This window comes from Scyliorhinus torazame, chromosome 15 (genome assembly GCF_047496885.1).
Source record: "Scyliorhinus torazame isolate Kashiwa2021f chromosome 15, sScyTor2.1, whole genome shotgun sequence".
Classification (NCBI taxonomy): domain Eukaryota; kingdom Metazoa; phylum Chordata; class Chondrichthyes; order Carcharhiniformes; family Scyliorhinidae; genus Scyliorhinus; species Scyliorhinus torazame.
The window spans coordinates 177,458,958-177,478,490 of record NC_092721.1 but is presented as its reverse complement, the minus strand read 5'-3'; the positions used below and the strand labels follow the sequence as shown (position 1 = coordinate 177,478,490).

General features: G+C 45.8%; 1 protein-coding gene across 1 annotated transcript in view; it reads right to left on the bottom strand.

Moving 5' to 3' along the window:
• Positions 1 to 19,533, bottom strand: part of mgat4a (alpha-1,3-mannosyl-glycoprotein 4-beta-N-acetylglucosaminyltransferase A) — a 363,169-nt gene that overhangs the window by 288,710 nt on the left and 54,926 nt on the right. The window lies entirely within an intron of this gene.

Below are 19,533 nucleotides of genomic sequence, written 5' to 3'. Positions count from 1 at the left end.
GTATCCTGTAAGTTTCAATAAGATCCCCCCTCATCCTTCTAAACTCCAACGAGTACAGACCCAGAATCCTCAACTGTTCCTCATACAACAAGTTCTTCATTCTAGGGATCATTCTTGTGAAGCTCCTCTGGACCCTCTCCAAGGCCAACACATCCTTCCTTAGATACGGAGCCAAAACTGCTTACAATACTCCAAATGGGGTCTGACCAGAATCTTATACAGCCTCAGAAGTACATCCCTGGTCTTGTATTCTAGCCCTCTTGACATGAATGCTAACATTGCATCTGCCTTGAACTGCCGACTGAACCTGCATGTTAACTGGCAGCATGGGTTGGTACCTGGGACTTCGATGTTGTGGCCATTTCGGAGACATGGATAGAGCAGGGACAGGAATGGATGTTGCAGGTTCCGGGGTTTAGGTGTTTTAGCAAGCTCAGAGAAGGAGGCAAAAGAGGGGGAGGTGTGGCGCTGCTAGTCAAGAGCAGTATTACGGTGGCGGAGAGGATGCTAGATGGGGACTCATCTTCCGAGGTAGTATGGGCTGAGGTTAGAAACAGGAAAGGAGAGGTCACCCTGTTGGGAGTTTTCTATAGGCCTCCAAATAGTTCTAGGGATGTAGAGGAAAGGATGGCGAGGATGATCCTGGATAAGAGCGAAAGTAATAGGGTAGTTATTATGGGAGACTTTAACTTTCCAAATATTGACTGGAAAAGATATAGTTCGAGTACATTAGATGGGTCGTTTTTTGTACAGTGTGTGCAGGAGGGTTTCCGGACACAGTTTGTTGACAGGCCAACAAGAGGCGAGGCCACATTGGATTTGGTTTTGGGTAATGAACCAGGCCAGGTGTTGGATTTGGAGGTAGGTGAGCACTTTGGGGACAGTGACCACAATTCGGTGACGTTTACGTTAAGGATGGAAAGGGATAAGTATACACCGCAGGGCAAGAGTTATAGCTGGGGGAAGGGAAATTATGATGCCATTAGACGTGACTTGGGGGGGATAAGGTGGAGAAGTAGGCTGCAAGGTTGGACACACTGGATAAGTGGAGCTTGTTCAAGGATCAGCTACTGCGTGTTCTTGATAAGTATGTACCGGTCAGGCAGGGAGGAAGGTGCCGAGCGAGGGAACCGTGGTTTACCAAAGAAGTGGAATCTCTTGTTAAGAGGAAGAAGGAGGCCTATGTAAAGATGAGGTGTGAAGTTTCAGTTGAGGCGATGGATAGTTACAAGGTAGCGAGGAAGGATCTAAAGAGAGAGCTAAGACGAGAAAGGAGGGGACATGAGAAGTATTTGGCAGGAAGGATCAAGGAAAACCCAAAAGCTTTCTATAGGTATGTCAGGAATAAGCGAATGACTAGGGACAGAGTAGGACCAGTCAAGGACAGGGATGGGAAGTTGTGTGTAGAGTCTGAAGAGATAGGCGAGATAATAAATGAATATTTTTCGTCCGTATTCACTCAGGAAAAAGATAATGTTGTGGAGGAGAATGCTGAGCTCCAGGTAAATAGATTAGATGGCATTGAGGTACGTAGGGAAGAGGTGTTGGCAATTCTGGACAGGCTGAAAATAGATAAGTCCCCGGGACCTGATGGGATTTATCCTAGGATTCTCTGGGAGGCCAGGGAAGAGATTGCTGGACCATTGGCTTTGATTTTTATGTCATCATTGGATACAGGAATAGTGCCAGAGGACTGGAGGATAGCAAATGTGGTCCCTTTGTTCAAAAAGGGGAGCAGAGACAACCCCGGCAACTATAGACCGGTGAGCCTCACGTCTGTAGTGGGTAAAGTCTTGGAGGGGATTATAAGAGACAAGATTTATAATCATCTAGATAGGAATAATATGATCAGGGATAGTCAGCATGGCTTTGTGAAGGGTAGGTCATGCCTCACAAACCTTATCGAGTTCTTTGAGAAGGTGACTGAACAGGTAGACGAGGGTAGAGCAGTTGATGTGGTGTATATGGATTTCAGCAAAGCGTTTGATAAGGTTCCCCACGGTAGGCTATTGCAGAAAATACGGAGGCTGGGGATTGAGGGTGATTTAGAGATGTGGATCAGAAATTGGCTAGCTGAAAGAAGACAGAGGGTGGTGGTTGATGGGAAATGTTCAGAATGGAGTTCTGTCACAAGTGGAGTACCACAAGGATCTGTTCTGGGGCCGTTGCTGTTTGTCATTTTTATCAATGACCTAGAGGAAGGCGCAGAAGGGTGGGTGAGTAAATTTGCAGACGATACTAAAGTCGGTGGTGTTGTCGATAGTGTGGAAGGAAGTAGCAGGTTACAGAGGGATATAGATAAGCTGCAGTGCTGGGCTGAGAGGTGGCAAATGGAGTTTAATGTAGAGAAGTGTGAGGTGATTCACTTTGGAAGGAAAAACAGGAATGTGGAATATTTGGCTAATGGAAAAGTTCTTGAAAGTGTGGATGAGCAGAGGGATCTAGGTGTCCATGTACATAGATCCCTGAAAGTTGCCACCCAGGTTGATAGGGTGGTGAAGAAGGCCTATGGAGTGTTGGCCTTTATTGGTAGAGGGATTGAGTTCCGGAGTCAGAAGGTCATGTTGCAGCTGTACAGAACTCTGGTACGGCTGCATTTGGAGTATTGCGTACAGTTCTGGTCACCGCATTATAGGAAGGACGTGGAGGCTTTGGAACGGGTGCAGAGGAGATTTACCAGGATGTTGCCTGGTATGGAGGGAAAATCTTATGAGGAAAGGCTGATGGACTTGAGGTTGTTTTCGTTAGAGAGAAGAAGGTTAAGAGGAGACTTAATAGAGGCATACAAAATGATCAGAGGGTTAGATAGGGTGGACAGTGAGAGCCTTCTCCCGCGGATGGAAATGGCTAGCACGAGGGGACATAGCCTTAAACTGAGGGGTAATAGCTACAGGACAGAGGTCAGGGGTAGGTTCTTTACGCAAAGAGTAGTGAGGCCGTGGAATGCCCTACCTGCTACAGTAGTGAACTCGCCAACATTGAGGGCATTTAAAAGTTTATTGGATAAACATATGGATGATAATGGTATAGTGTAGGTTAGATGGCTTTTGTTTCGGTGCAACATCGTGGGCCGAAGGCCTGTACTGCGCTGTATTGTTCTATGTTCTATGTTAACCTTGAGAATCGTGAACAAGGACTCCCAAGTCCCTTTGTGCTTCTGATTTCCTAAGCATCTCCCCATTTAGAAAATAGTCTTTGCCTAAATTCCTTTTTCCAAAGTGCATAACCTCACACTTTTCTACATTGTATTTCATTTGCCACTTCATTACCCACTCTCCTAGAATGTCCAAATCCTTCTGCAGCCCCCTTGCTTCCACAACACTACCTGTCCCTCTACAGATCTTTGTATCATCTGCAAACTTAGCACCGGTGCCTTCAATTCCTTCTTCCAGATCATTTATGTGTATTGTGAAAAGTTGTGGTGCCTCAGGGATCTGTGCTGGGACACCACTAGTCACCGGCCGCCATCCTGAAAAAGACCCCTTATCCCCACTCTCTGCCTTCTGGAAATCTAAATAAATCACATCCACTGCTTCTCCTTTATCCCCATTCTGTGCCTTCTGCCAGTCAGCCAATCCTCTATTCATGCCAGGATCTTACCCTTAACATCATGGGCTCTTAAACTTATTGAACAATCTCCGATGCGACACCTTGTCAAAGGCTTTCTGGAAATCTAAATAAATCACGTGCACTGGTTCTCCTTTGTCTAACATCCTTGTTACCTCCTCAAAGAACTCTAACAGATTTGTCAGACATGACCTCCCTTTGACAAAGCCGTGCTGACTCAGTCCTATTTTATCATGCACTTCCAAGTACTCCGCAATCTCATCTTTAATGACAGACTCTAAAATCTTACCAACGACCGAAGTTAGGCTAACTGGCCTATAATTTCCCATCTTCGGCCTCCCTCCCTTCTTAAACAGCGGTGTTACATTAGCCACTTTCCAGTCCTCTGGGACCCTTCCTGCCTCCAGTGATTCCTGAAAGACCACCACCAATGCCTCCACAATCTCCTCAGCTATCTCTTTTAGGAACCTGGGGTGTAGTCCATCTCGTCCAGGTGACTTATCCGCCTTCAGACCTTTCAGTTTCCCCAGATCCTTCTCCTTGGTGACGGCCACTGCACTCACCTCTGCCCCCCGATTCTCCTGGAGCTCTGGCATCCCACTGGTATCTTCCACCGTGAAGATTGATGCAAAGTAACTATTCAGTTAGTCTGCCATTTGATTTGATTTATTATTGTCACATGTATTAGTATACAGTGAAAAGTATTGTTTGTTTGTTTGTTTCCTATTATTACTTCTCTAGCCACGTTTTCCAGCGGTCCAATGTCTATTTTTGCCTCTCTCTTACCTTTATATATTGAAACTCTTCCTGTCTTCTTTTATATTACTAGCTAGCTTGCATTCATATTTCATCTTCTCTCTCCTTAATGGTTTTTTAGTTGTCCTCTGCTCACTTTTAAAGGCTTCCCAATCCTCTGGCTTCCCACTAATCCTTGCCACATTGTATGCTTTTTCTTTTGCTTTTATGCTGTCCTTGACTTCCCTCGTCAACCATGGATGCCTTGTCCTGCACTTGGCATGTTTCCTCCTCCTTGGGATGAATGTCTGCTGTGCCTCCGGTCAGCTGTCCCTCAATTAGCTCTTTCTCAAAAGGGGAGAGCTGCCTGTGGTCCACGGGACTATGGCGTCTTTCACTTTCAGTAGAGGAAAGAAACCTTGCAACCTTTAAAAAGTACGTGGATGGGCACATGAAATGTTACAACATTCAAGGCTTTGGACCAATGGGATTAGTGTAGATTTAGTGTGGTTTTGTCAGTGCAAACTCATTGGGCCAAAGGGCCTCTTCTGCACTCTATGACACCAAGGTAACAGATACAAAAATGAGTATTCAAAGGGGAAATTATTACCGCAATTGAAGTGTGTAGGTTACAGCACTCAGTGGCTTCTACAAGCTAAAACTAATTAACCAGCTTCTCTCTACTGTACTTATCTTTATGATCCAATAACAGAGGGCAGCAAAGTACAGGAGATAAGGATTATTAGAAATATTCACAACGGGACTTCTGGTGGCGGCTATGAAGGAGTAGGTCGCCCATTTGGTGGCTCCCACTTGGGTCGGACCTTTTTCCCTGATTTTTTGTCGGATTTGATTCGGAAAATTGATGGTGAAGGCAATTGTGAAGAGGAATCCTACATCAGCGCAGGGAGAGGCGGACCAGAAGTGCTCGCAAAGGAAGAAATAGGTGAACAGAGAAGGCTTAGGCTGAAGCCGCAGCGGGGGAAAGCATGGCGGATGACCGGGGTTCTGGCTGGACGACCCAGCGGTCGACGGAGCAGCTGATGCGGTTCATACAGGAGGGACCTGATTAAGGAATCGATTGCGCGGCTGGAACTTAGACTGGATGCTCAAGATTGGGCGATCCAGAAAGTGGAGAAGGCACTGACTGAGCAGGAGGAACACCAAGAATGGAGTTGGAGGTGGGGATGCTGAGAGACCAGCAGAAAAGGCTCCTGGAAAAGGTGGAGGACCTAGAGAATAGGTCCCGCCGGTAGAACGTGAGAATCGTTGGTCTCCTGGAGTGGTCCAAAGAAGTGGACGCTGGGGCATACATAGCGGGCATGTTCGAGAAGTTACTGGAGGAAGGGACGTTCTCCCGACCCTTGGAGGTGGAAAGGGCTCACAGAGCGCTCACGAGGAAGCCGCGTGGCCCCCCCGCCGAGGGCAATGGTGGTGAGATTCCACAGGTACCAGGACAAGGAGTGTATTTTACGGTGGGCCAGGCAGACATGGAGCTGTAAGTGGGAGAATAGCATCCTGCGTATTTACCAGGATCGGAGTGCGGATGTGGCCAGAAGAAGAGCGGGGTTCAACCAGATAAAGTTAACACTTTTCAAGAAGAAGGTTAAGTTTGGACTGCTGTATCCGGACCGCCTTTGGGTCACTTATGAGGAGCAACATTTTTACTTTGAGTCGCCCGAGGAAGCGATGGACTTCGCGAGAAGGAAAGGGCTGGTAGTGGACTGAGGCCTTTGAACTTTGCTGCAGCACTCATGTTAAAAAGTTTCTTGTTTTTGGACATTATTTGTAATGCCTTCTGTATTGATTTGGGGCCTGCCGCATATTTGTGCAAGTTAAAGTTTGCATTTGCACTGATGGGGGACGGTGGTGTGAACTTTAGATGTTGGGTTTTCTTTTTGATTTTCCTTGTGTTTCTTTCGGGCAATTGGGTTGGGATTGTTTTTCTTTTGCATATGCGTGTCAGAGCAGGGGGTGGGGGGGGACAGGACAATAGGTGGGAAAATGTCTGGCGCCATGGGCAGGGTCACCAGGCTAGCTGAGCGGGCTAGCTCACAGAAGCGCAGTGGGGGGTGAGCAGATGTTATGCTTGTTGAAGGGGGTGGTTTGCATAGTGCTGTTACTTGGCGGCGGAGGGCGGGGGGGGGGGGGAATGTTCTGCTGACGGAGGAGGGACTTTTGCTGTGGGACAAAAAGGAGGTCGGGGACGGAGGCTGCCTGGGGGCGGGCCTGGGGCACGGGCTGGCCCAAGAAGGGTGATGGCTGATCGGCGTGGGGGGGGGGGGGGGGGGGGTTCGAGGAGCCCCCCAACCAGGCTGGTCACATGAAACGTAAGAGGGCTAAATGGGCCGGTTAAGAGGGCACGCGTGGGGCGGCAGGTGGCACAGTGGTTAGCATTGCTGCCTTTGGCGCTGACAACCCTGGTTCGAATCCCGGCCCTGGGTCACTGTCCATTTGGAGTTTGCACACTCTCCCAGTGTCTGCATGGGTTTCACCCCCACAACCCAAAGATGGCCACGCTAAATTGCCCCTTAATTGGAAAAAAAAAATTGGGTACTCTAAATTTTAAAAAAAGAGGGCACGCATGTTCGCGCATTTGAGGGGACTGAAGGCGGACGTGGCAATGTTACAGGAGACGCACCTTACAGAGTGACTGATCAGATTAGATTAAGGAAGGGATGGGTCGCACAGGTTTTTCACTCGGGGCTGGACTCGAAGACTAGAGGGGTCACGATCCTGTAAAGCGAGTGTCATTCGAGGCGGGAATAGTTGCATTATGGTTAGTGGTAAGCTGGAAGGGCTACCGATGGTGCTCGTAAATGTGTACGCGCCAAATTGGGATGATGTGGAGTTCATAAAAGAGGATGTTGGGGAAGATCCCGGACCTGGATTTGCACAAGTTGATCATGGGGAGGGACTTTAACGCAGGCATTGACCCAGGGCTAGACCGGTCGAGCTCAAGGACAGGCAGGGTGCCAGCAATGGCAAAGGAGCTAAAGGGGTTTATGGAGCAAATTGGGGGGGGGGGGGGGGGGGGGGGGGGGGGGTGGACCCATGGAGATTTGGGCGGCCGAGAGTGAAGGGGTTTTCCTTCTACTCACATGTGCAAAAATTGTGTACTCCCGGATTGACTTTTTTATCCTGAACAGGGCTCTACTGACGGGGATAGTGGACACTGAGTATTTAGCGATCACAATCCCGGACCATGCCCGCACTGGAGAGTGGATTTGGGCTTTTAGCAGATGAGGTGGTGTGTGGGCGGCTGACAAAATGTATCCAGAACTACCTGGAAGTTAATGACACGGGGGAGGTCTCGGCTGCAATGGTCTGGGAGGCGCTGAAGGCGGTGGTTAGAGGGGAGCTGATCTTGAGATGGGCCCACAGGGAGAAGGCAGACAGAGCAGAAACGGACCCATTGATAAGGGAAATACTACATGTCGACAGGAGGTATGTGGAAATCCCAGAGGCAGGGCTTTTAAGGGAACGACGGAGGCTACAGGCGGAGTTTAGCTTGTTAACTCCAGGAAGGGCAGTGGAGCAGCTCAGGAAGGCGAGAGGGGCGAGTTATGAATATGGAGAGAAGGCCAGCAGAATGCCTGCGCAGCAGCTCAGAAAGAGGGAGGCAGCCAGGGAGATTGGGAAAGTAAGGGACGGGGATGGGAACCTGGTCAGAGATTCAGCAGGGGTTAATAAGGCGTTCAAGGAGTTTTACAGTAGGCTGTATGAGTCGGAACCCCCAGCTGGGCCGGAGGGGATGAAGCACTTTTTAGAGGGCCTGAAGTTCCCGAAGGTGGACAGGGGTTTGGTAGAAGTGCTGGGGGCCCCGATCGGGTTGGAGGAAATAGCAGAAGGGCTGAAGGCCATGCAGTCGGGTAAAGCCCCGGGGCCGGACGGGTACCCAGTGGAATTTTATAAAAAGTTCTCTGGGATACTGGGGTCGCTGTTGATGAGGACATTTAATGAGGCAAGGGAGGGATGGGTGCTTCCCCCGACGATGTCACAGGCCACTATCTCATTGATCCTGAAGCGGGACAAGGACCCGGAGCTATGCGGGTCCTACAGGCCGATCCCCCTACTAAATGTAGACGCCAAACTGTTGGCTAAAATCTTGTCCTCTAGGATTGAAGACTGCGTTACGAACGTGATTGGGGAGGACCAGGCGGGATTGGTTAAGGGTAGGCAGTTGACGGCCAACGCAAGAAGGTTGCTGAATGTGATCATGATGCCCACAGTGGGTAGGGACGTGGAGGTAGTGGTCGCAATGGACGCAGAGAAGGCATTTGATCGGGTGGAATTGGAATATCTGTTGGAGGTACTGGGGCTGTTTGGATTTGGACGGGGCTTCATCGACTGGGTCAGGCTGTTGTATCAGGCTCCTGTCGCGAGCGTACGGATGAACAGGTTAACATTGGGCTATTTTAGGCTGCACCGGGGGACGAGGCAGAGATGTTCGCGATCCAGGCAAGGGGGCAGGAGAGGCGATTGGGGGAGCTGCCGTTTAGAGTGGCAAGGGGAAGCTTTCGGTACCTAGGCATCCAGGTGGCGTGGGAATGAGAACAGCTACACAAGTTAAATCTGGCCCGACTAGTAGACCAAATGAAGGACGATTTCCGAAGGTGGGATGCACTCCCGTTGTCACTGGCTTGGAGGGTACGGACGGTGAAAATAACGGTCCTCCCAAGATTCCAGTTTGTGTTTCAGTGTCTCGCCATCTTTATTCCACAGTCCTTCTTTAAACGGATCAATAAGGTAATCACTGGGTTTGTGTGGACGGGTAAGACCCCGCGAGTATAAAAGTGATGCTGGAGCAGAGCCAGGGGGGAGGCCGGGCTGGCGCTGCCAAAATTTAGTAATTATTAGGACAGGGTAGTTTCCAGAGTGGGGGGGGGGGGGGGGAGAGAAGGGAGGGTTTCGGACATTTACAAGGAACTCATGGGGTCAGAGGAGACACAGACCGAGGAGCTGAAACGCAAATGGGAAGAGGAGTTAGGAGGTTATCAGAGTAAGGTTATCAGAGGGGGGGAAAAGGCAGCCATGGCTGACAAAGGAAGTTAGGGAATGCATCAAAGCAAAAGAGAAAGCCTATAATGTGGCAAAGAGTAGTGGGAAGTCAGAAGATTGGGAAGGCTACAAAAACAAACAAAGGATAACAGAGAGAAATAAGGAAAGAGAGGATCAAATATGAAGGTAGGCTAGCCAGTAACATTAGGAATGATAGTAAAAGTTTATTTAAATACATTAAAAACAAACGGGAGGCAAAAGTTGACATTGGGCCGCTCCAAAATGACGCTGGTAATTTTGTAATGGGAGACAAGGAAATAGCTGAGGAACTAAATAAGTACTTTGCGTCAGTCTTCACAGTAGAAGACATGAGTAATAGCTCAACAATTCCGGAGAGTCAGGGGGCAGAGTTGAATATGGTAGCCATCACAAAGGAGAAAGTGCTAGAGAAACTAAGAGGTCTAAAAATTGATAAATCTCCGGGCCCAGATGGGCTACATCCTAGAGTTCTAAAGGAGATAGCTGAAGAAATAGTGGAGGCGTTAGTTATGATCTTTCAAAAGTCACTGGAGTCAGGGAAAGTCCCAGAGGATTGGAAAATCCCTGTTGTAACCCCCCTGTTCAAGAAGGGAACAAGGAAAAAGATGGAAAATTATAGGCCAATTAGCCTAACCTCGGTTGTTGGCAAGATTCTAGAATCCATTGTTAAGGATGAGATTTCTAAATTCTTAGAAGTGCAGGGTCAGATTAGGACAAGTCAGCATGGATTTAGTAAGGGGAGGTCGTGCCTGACAAACCTGTTAGAGTTCTTTGAAGAAATAACAAATAGGTTAGACCAAGGAGAGCCAATGGATGTTATCTATCTTGACTTCCAAAAGGCCTTTGATAAGGTGCCTCACTGGAGACTGCTGAGTAAAATAAGGGCCCATGGTATTCGAGGCAAGGTACTAACATGGATTGACGATTGGCTGTCAGGCAGAGAGTTGGGATAAAAGGTTCTTTTTCGGAATGGCAACCGGTGACGAGTGGTGTCCCGCAGGGTTCAGTGTTGGGGCCACAGCTGTTCTCTTTATATATTAACGATCTAGATGATGGGACTGGGGGCATTCTGGCTAAGTTTGCCGATGATACAAAGATAGGTGGAGGGGCAGGTAGTATGGAGGAGGTGGGGAGGCTGCAGAAATATTTAGACAGTTTAGGAGAGTGGTCCAAGAAATGGCTGATGAAATTCAACGTGGGCAAGTGCGAGGTCTTGCACTTTGGAAAAAAGAATAGAGGCATGGACTATTTTCTAAACGGTGACAAAATTCATAATGCTGAAGTGCAAAGGGACTTGGGAGTCCTAGTCCAGGATTCTCTAAAGGTAAACTTGCAGGTTGAGTCCGTAATTAAGAAAGCAAATGCAATGTTGTCATTCATCTCAAGAGGCTTGGAATATAAAAGCAGGGATGTACTTCTGAAGCTTTATAAAGCATTAGTTAGGCCCCATTTAGAATACGGTGAGCAATTTTGGGCCAAAACCTCAGGAAGGACATACTGGCACTGGAGCGGCTCCAGCGGAGATTCACACGGATGATCCCAGGAATGGTAGGCCTAACATACGATGAACGTCTGAGGATCCTGGGATTATATTCATTGGAGTTTAGGAGGTTGAGGGGAGATCTAATAGAAACTTACAAGATAATGAATGGCTTAGATAGGGTGGATGTAGGGAAGTTGTTTCCATTAGCAGGGGAGACTAGGACCCGGAGGCACAGCCTTAGAATAAAAGGGAGTCACTTTAGAACAGAGATGAGGAGAAATTTCTTCAGCCAGAGAGTGGTGGGTCTGTGGAATTCATTGCAACAGAGGGCGGTGGAGGCCGGGACGTTGAGTGTCTTTAAGACAGAAGTTGATAAATTCTTGATTTCTCGAGGAATTAAGGGCCATGGAGAGAGAGCGGGTAAATGGAGTTGAAATCAGCCATGATTGAATGGTGGAGTGGACTCGATGGGCCGAATGGCCTTACTTCCGCTCTTATGGTCTTATGGAGAGATAGAGGATGGTCTCTGGGCAGGTGCTCAGCCTGATACATTTTAAGGTCGTTCACCGGGCCCACATGACAGTGGACCGGATGAGCAGGTTCTTTGGGGTAGAAGATAGGTGGTCCTATCGCAAGGTGTACGGGAGGACCAGCAAACCATGTCCATATGTTCTGGGCATGCCCAAAACTTAGGGGATTCTGGCAGGGGTTTGCGGCTGTCATGTCCAAGGCGTTGAAAATGAGGGTGGCACCAAGTCCCGAGGTGGCGACTTTGAGTTTCGGAAGACCCGGGAATCCAGGAGGAGAAAGAGGCAGACGTTCTGGCCTTTTGCTTCCCTGGTAGCCCAAAAACGGATATTGTTAGCTTGGAGGAACTCAAAGCCCCCAAAGTCAGAGACCTGGCTAACTGACATGGCTAGCTTTCTCTATCTGGAGAAAATAGAGTTCGCCCTGAGAGGGTCAATGTTAGGGTTCATCCGGAGGTGGCAGCCGTTCGTCAACTTCTTTGGGGAAAATTAACCATCAGCAGAAAGGGGGGGGGGATTAGTTTAGCTTAGAGTAGGGTGTTAGAAATGGTGGGCCCTGTGAGGGAGGAAGATGGCTTTTGCACAATGTTTATATTTGTATGTACATTTTTTCTTCTGTTGTTGTTATAAAACCATAAATACCTCAATAAAATGTTTATTAAAAAAAAAATGAAATATTCACAACGATTGAAACACTTGAAGAGCTACGGGGCGCAATGCAACGGCCTCGTCGGGACAAGGTAATGGAATCTCGCGAGAGTCCTCTTCAAGGGAAAAGCCAGCATTTGTTGCCCTTGAACGGAGTAGCTTGCTAGGTAATTTCAGAGGGCAGTTAAAGTCAACGATATCACTGCGGCTCTGGAGTTACCTGTTGGCCACCCAGGTAAGGATGGCAGATTTCCTTCCCTAGAGGGCATTTGTCAAGCAGATGGCTTTTTACAACAATCGATGATAGTTTCATAGTTTCATTGTCACCATTTCGGATACCGGCTTTAATTTTTAAAAAATATTTTTATTCTCCTTATTTTTCACATTTTCTCCCACATTTACACCCAACAATAAACAATAATCAGTAACAAATGCAATGTCAATCCCCATATCAATAACACCAATCCCATCCTCCCACCAAACCCCAGACATTAGCCCACATGTTCACAAACAAGTGATAAAATGGAATCAGGATAACACATTAACACGTACAGTCCCCCTTCCCCCCCCCCTAATGTTCGATGTAATCCAATTCTCAAAAGTGCATAATGAATAACGCCCATGAATTGTAGAACCCCCTCCATCCTTCCCCTCAGTTCAAATTTGACCATTTCAAGTGTAAGAACTCCAGCAGGGCCCGCCACCGCGCCAGGGCACAGGGTGGAGAGATTGATCTCCACCTTCAGGCGATCAACGAGGCGAAGGCTACAACATCTACCTCCAACCCCGGCTGGTCCGACACCCCGAATAAATTCCAAAAACTCGGCTACCAGCTTTATATTTCAGATTTTATTAAATGACTTCAAATTCCACCAGCTGCCGTGGTGGGGTTTGAACCTGTGCCCCCAGAGCATTAGCCTGGGCCTCTGGATTACTAACCCAGTGACATTACCACCGCAGTGGGGTGGGGGATAAAAGACCAATCAGGGTTTCAAATGTTTATTTTTAAATAAGTCTGCTCTGAACAAATCTATTTGAGTTGTATAGCTGTTCCTTAGTGTAGCTGTTCCTCAATAGATAATGGGCGGGATTTCTGGCCCTTCCCGTCCGCTGGACCTTCTTGCCGAAGGCGAACCCCCATTGGTGGTTTCCCTGGTGGTGCAGCTGGCAAGCAATGTAAATGGCCATTGGCTTCAGCAGGACTGGAAGATCCCTCCTTCGCTGCTGGACATCGGGCCACTGGGGGAGGCCGGAAATCCCGCCAAATATCTTCGGCTCGAGGAACAGGTTTTACTTTTGCGGCTATTATTGTTTTGACTATCGCTGAGACGATAACTATTCTAAAATGTGTTATTGGAAGCTATTTTTTTTAATCATGAGAATCAATAGCTAGAAAAAAAGTCTTAATACTGCACATTTTAATTTAAAGTTTATTTTAAAAGGTTATTCCAAAGACAAAAGTAACTTAAAAGTGCAAAAAGCAATAATTTAGGTCTATTTTAATTTTGATCTTTTCCTTATATTGCTGCATACACATATGCAAATTATACATTTTTACCACAGGTACTTGGTAACATGCCAAATTTCAAAATGCTGAACTTTGTCTTAATTGCAGCTTCCAATGAATTTTTATTTTTGGCAATTAAAAAAAATTTTTTTTTTTTTTTTTTTTTGAACAGGTCCTGCAGGGATTTGCCCTCTTTCCAAGATTGGAGGGGAAATGATATTGGGAGCAAAGAAAACCCAATCCCGAAGTTCGGGAAAGTTCCACTGCTGCTCACGTGCGATGCCTGGCTTTGTAAAGATCTCTGGATCTGTAAAGATTTAATCACCTGCTAATGGTCGCATTCCGAGCATTGTCTGGCATCTTTGAATTTGTCTATATATGTATGTGTTTCTGGAACAGACCTCTTCATTCACCTGAGGAAGGAGCAGCGCTCCGAAAGCTAGTGACATCGAAACAAACCTGTTGGACTTTAACCTGGTGTTGTAAGACTTCGTGCTTTGTAAAGAATGGGAGCAGCAGGTCATGTATCACCACCAGGGGAAAGTGAACTTCAATAAAGCGAGAGTGTTGAGCACTTGTTCGCCAGGAAGAAACATCAACAGGTTGTTTTCGGTTTGTGCAGAATGTGGAACGACAGGAGAAATAGATTCATGTTTTGAGGAAGAACATTTGTGTGCCGGGAGTGGTGATTTCTCTTCAAAATTGCGACACAACCAGGGAGAGTCAGAGGGGTGTAGCCATCACAATGGAACATGCTTACGGTGTCTTAAAGTTCAGTTCAAACTAATAAAAAGTCCTGCTGCAACTTTTGCAAACAGTTGAACTTCAGATTATATTGCACTTCCATTCATCAGCCTCTCACAGTGCATATAAAAAGCAAATTCCAGAAAGATGTACAGCATCGTTAGCCACATTTCTGGTTTCTCCGTGTACAAACATGGACTTTAACCTGGTGTTGTAAGACTTCTTACTGTGCCCACCCCAGTCCAACACTGGCATCTCCACAAACATGAAAAAAGTATCATAAGATCAAATCTTGGAGTATAGATTATAATATTCTGCAAAACTGGTGTAACCCAATGGCTTGAAGAACAATTCCTTGGAAAGAGATACATAACCCATGAATCATAGAGCAAGTGAGCTCGCCTTTCCTTTCAACATAGACTGCAAGCGACAGTATCCATCCACAACTGAAGTACCTTAATCAATACAGGTTGCGATTGGGACCGGTGGTTCTAGGGGAGAGCTTCTAGCACAATGATATCTTGGTTTCAACTGATTTAATTTAGCATCTATTGAGAGTGTAGGCCGAGGGTCTACATTTCCAGCTCCATTAAGTTTGGGTATATACGCACACTTGAAGCCAATTTGAATCAAAAGTACGGACATTTTAACAACCAGTATAGTGGGAGTGAAACATTTTTTGTCCCCCAGGTACTATTCTCCAAAGGTTTTAAACCACTCTTCAATGTTTAGTAAGAAGTCCATCTTAAATCTTAAATCGAAGTCCTTCTGCTGAAAAATGCTCGACTTTTGACTCAACAAATGCAGGGAGAATCTGGAGCAGCTTAGCTATTTACGTATGATCAATATCTTCATTCATTTCAGACTTGGTAGTTTGAACCCCATGGACCTTATGCATACACATACACACACGCACATCTTTGTTATTAGATGGAACTTGTTCAAGATTGCCAATTGGCACAGGCACAGAAATTCACAAATAAGCGATTACCTTGTGTTCAGTTTCCATACACTTTAACACAGGTACATTCAAATCTGAATGCACTTGGGTATAGAGCATGTAGCTGAAGGCCAGAGAAAGTGGTGTCCTCGCTTGAGAAAGCTCTGCACAGCAACAGTTCTAGATGTTTACGCGCTGATTAACAATATGATTTGCATCAACACTCTTCAAAAAGCACCCATGAAGTACAACATTTAACACAAGATTACAGCAGCTCAAATTGGAAATCTAGGCCCCGTCGTCATTATTTCAATGGCAGCATATTTCTGTTGTCTTCATGCTACACTTAAACAATTTTATTTTCAAAAAAATTACAATGAACACTGAAATTTGATTCCAATGTTAAATCCCATATGCCATGAAGACTGAAGAGAGCTGGGGAGGAAATAGCATAAATTGGGAAATTATTAGGTGGCATTAGCATAGAGCTTTAATAACCATAGGCGGTTAACTGTTCCCCGACGCCGATTTCGTAATTGGCGATCAGGCGGAAATCCCTTCGGATGCCAAAATCAGGAGCGGCGCCTGTTTGACGCAGGTTTTGTATCCTCCGCCCCCTCGGAAAATGAGTCATCGCGTTGTGCGCCTCGTGCCATTGGGACAGCGATAGCGCGTCACCTGAAGGCCCTCCCCCGATGCTCCGTCCCCGATGGGCTGAGTTCCCAACCGCGCGGTTGACATGGTCTCAGCAGTCGGGAACCCAGCGTGGTACTGTGTCCAGCGCCACCACAGTTGGGCATAAGCCATGCTGCTGGCCGGGGGGGGGGCTTCTGTAAGGCTGGGGGGGGACTGGTGGGGGGTGGCCAGGGGGGCACTATCTAAGTCGGGTCCGTGCACGGCCATTCTCCGGCCATTTTTATCGTGGGAGCCGGGAGTTTAAAGCTGCACGGCTGCTGGCCCCTCACTGGCCGCAGGATCGGCGAGGGGTTGGTGTCGATTTTTTTGAGGTAGAACGCCACATGTCCTCCGCACTTAGGCTCAAAAACGGTGAATCCAGCCCCATAAATGTTTAGGGAGGGGAGAATGATGGGAGGTACGAAGCTTCAGTTTTGAAGGAAGGAGTGAGCGAGATTAAAGTTTTGATATTGAAAACTGCCATTGACACAATGTGTTGAAAGATGGATATAGTAGGAATGCCAAATACAATAACCCATTCCATAAGAGAACTACTAACAAATTTGGTTCTCAATTAGGCCCTCCAGCTCAACTCTCGGATCTTTCAGCTTCAGGATATTCTCATCCTGCGGAAAAAACACATTATTGCTTTGCATTGTGACATTCACTTAATAATCCTTTCGCTTTGCTCCTTTTCTCTTCAGCTTAAAAAAAAATCCCATCTTCCCCAAACTCCTGCTTAGCGCCTGTTCGTCACCAGTCTCCCCCCATTAGGAAACACATTTTATTATGAAGGTGCTAGAAAGTGCAAGTTGCTGCTTAACCACACCCGTGCTTCCTACATTCGGACAGTGGATGCTTCAAGGAGTACTTCATTAGTTGTAAAGCACTTTGAGGCGCCTGGTGGAAATGAACAGCATATACAAATGCAACTCTTTCTTTAACCTGTAAAATGCATAACTAGAATTTTCTCTCTAGAACAAAGGGTTAATCAAATTGGACAATTCTGCCCCCAAATAGATACAGGCATAGCATCCATAAGCTTTATTCTGGTCTTAAAGAAAACACATTGAAGAGAATTCCCATGAACAGAACTCCATGGAAGCGGTACGCTTCGTGGCGTCATGGTTTCATAATATGCAGTAAAACTTAGGAACATGGAGACTTTGCTTTGAAAAAGAAGCCCGAGGGGCGGCACGTGCACAGTGGTTAGCACTGGGACTGCGGCGCTGAGGACCCGGGTTCGAATCCCGGCCCTGGGTCACTGTCCGTGTGGAGTTTGCACATTCTCCCCATGTCTGCATGGGTTTCACCCCCACAACCCAAATATGTGCAGATTAGGTGGATTGGCCACGCTAAATTGCTCCTTAATTGGAAAAAAAATAATTGGGTTCTCTAAATTTATAAAAAGAAAAAAGAAAAAGCAACCTGAAATGTGGACAATTACATTGACAAAACAGATGTCAGATGGTTAGGGGACTTCTTTTGTGGCTTCTAGATAGACAAGGATTAAAGTCATTAAGATGCAAACAATCTTGCCCAGGTGTTGATAACTGCCCCCTCCATTTCAATGGAAAAGACTTAAAATTACAATGGTTATTAGAGTTGCTGGCTGCAAGAAGATTGAATTTCAAATAAAGACATTTCGGATGCTAATCATAGTTAGAAAGTTGATAGGATATAAAACATTCCACATTGAATGTCAATTACATTTGCCTTCAACGCATTGTTGTGGACAATGGAAAACATCAATAATGACTGTTACATGACAGAAACTGAAGACAGTTGGTCTGGGATACAAAGACCAGAGGGAAGCCATATCTTGCCCAGCACAACAAAGGGCCCATAGGCAGAGATGTTACCGACAATATTATATTTCTTCACTAGAGAGCTTGAACACAACTGCAACTGAAAAGACAGGAACCTGAAATTGACTGGAATATTATTGAGAGTGTATTACTAGAAACTTTCAACTTTCATTTTTCTTCTACAGTGAACTGAAAGATAATTTCCAGACCTGCATCGCTGATTATCTCCTTGAACAAACAGGGTGATATTGATTCGCTGGACTTTAAGTAATCTAAGTGTATGCTATATTTTTGGAAATCATCTTTGTATGTGTGTGTATCTATGTATATGTTATGGTCCAGAGCGGAACCTCAATTTTGGTTAAGGTCCCGAGCCCAACTATTTGTACTTGATAAAACTGAGGGAATGTTACTGCGCCACAGGAGTGCTAAACACTGATCAGCAGACACCTTTTTATGTTAAAACAAACTTCAATTTGAACACAGAATTAAGCACTTCAGCAACAAAGAAACAAAGTTACCAGGTACAACATTTTAACTTGCTTCCTGAAACTAGCCTCTACATTCCAATTAAGCAACCCCATACATTTCAAATACCACTTATGTATAAAATTAACAATCAGCAATATTTGCATATATTGTTGCAGAGTCCTTGGAGAGGGAAACCTTTTCGGACCAAACTGAAAATACTTCTGCTCAGCTTTAAGTCCTGTAGGCAATTGCCTTTTTAGACAGATCTGGCTCCCCTTTTTAGCTATTTTGTCACACTCAAAGCACACAGCATACTTTTGCCTTGTGTTCGAGGCAAATTTGTTGAGCATGGACCAAACACAATACCTCACGTTTAATCACAGCTCCAGCAGACAAATGATCTGCGTACATTTTAACCCAGGTTTTAATAGCATTACTGCCAAAATCCCCAAAATATCAAGTGTGACAATTTCTTGCAGTCATCACTAATATATATTATGTATAAATGAGGACTTGGTGTTTGTTGTGTACATTTCAGGTGTTGAGAAATAAATATTTGTACTTTTGATTTAAATTTACGAGAAAGCCTGCTTCGTATCTGTTCTGTAAAGCCACAGCACTCGCACTCCTTCTCTAAAAAGCATCTTATTGCGTTCAGTTAAGAGGTGATCCCACATCTCTCCCTGTCAGTAACAACAAATAATGTTACATTTTAATATAAAGGCAATATTAGAGGTGAGATTTTACCTCATTCATAGAATTAAAAGCAGGCCCCAAAACATCTAAAATTTGAGTCTCAATTGCTTGCCCATAGCGAAACAAACCGGTTTTAAATTATTCCATTTTCTTTATGGAATAGTAGTCAATCCTAAATTTGTAGCTTATGTGGCGAAACTGCAGTGAATGAGATTAGTACATTCCTATTTCTGTTCCCCGTTCACTTTGATTTTGAAATACATGACTTAATTACGAATTGCTGTGCGGAGAAATTCCCAAGCCACTCAGACAATGCATTTCAATTGTCTATATCTTATTTCAAAATACAAAGGACTTTCCTACAAATTGGGTGATGCTCAATGGTACAGGGTGTTGGAAGCCAATTTGTAAAATATTTTACTCACCTCTATTCATGATCTTTAATGCAGGAACGAACAAACTGCTTTTCTGCTCCAGTTTGAAAGGTACAAATTTATACCTGCTCCGAACGCACCAGTGTGTGATAAGCAATATCTGTGACAGGTGGCAAAAGGACGTGCAAAATGGAATTGATAGAATTTACATTAAGGTCCGATCAAAATTTAGTCTTTCTGACATTTTGCGATCCCATTTTGTTGAAATTCTCTTCAACTCATTATTTTGTGCATAAAGGAAACTTACAGTTGCACCAC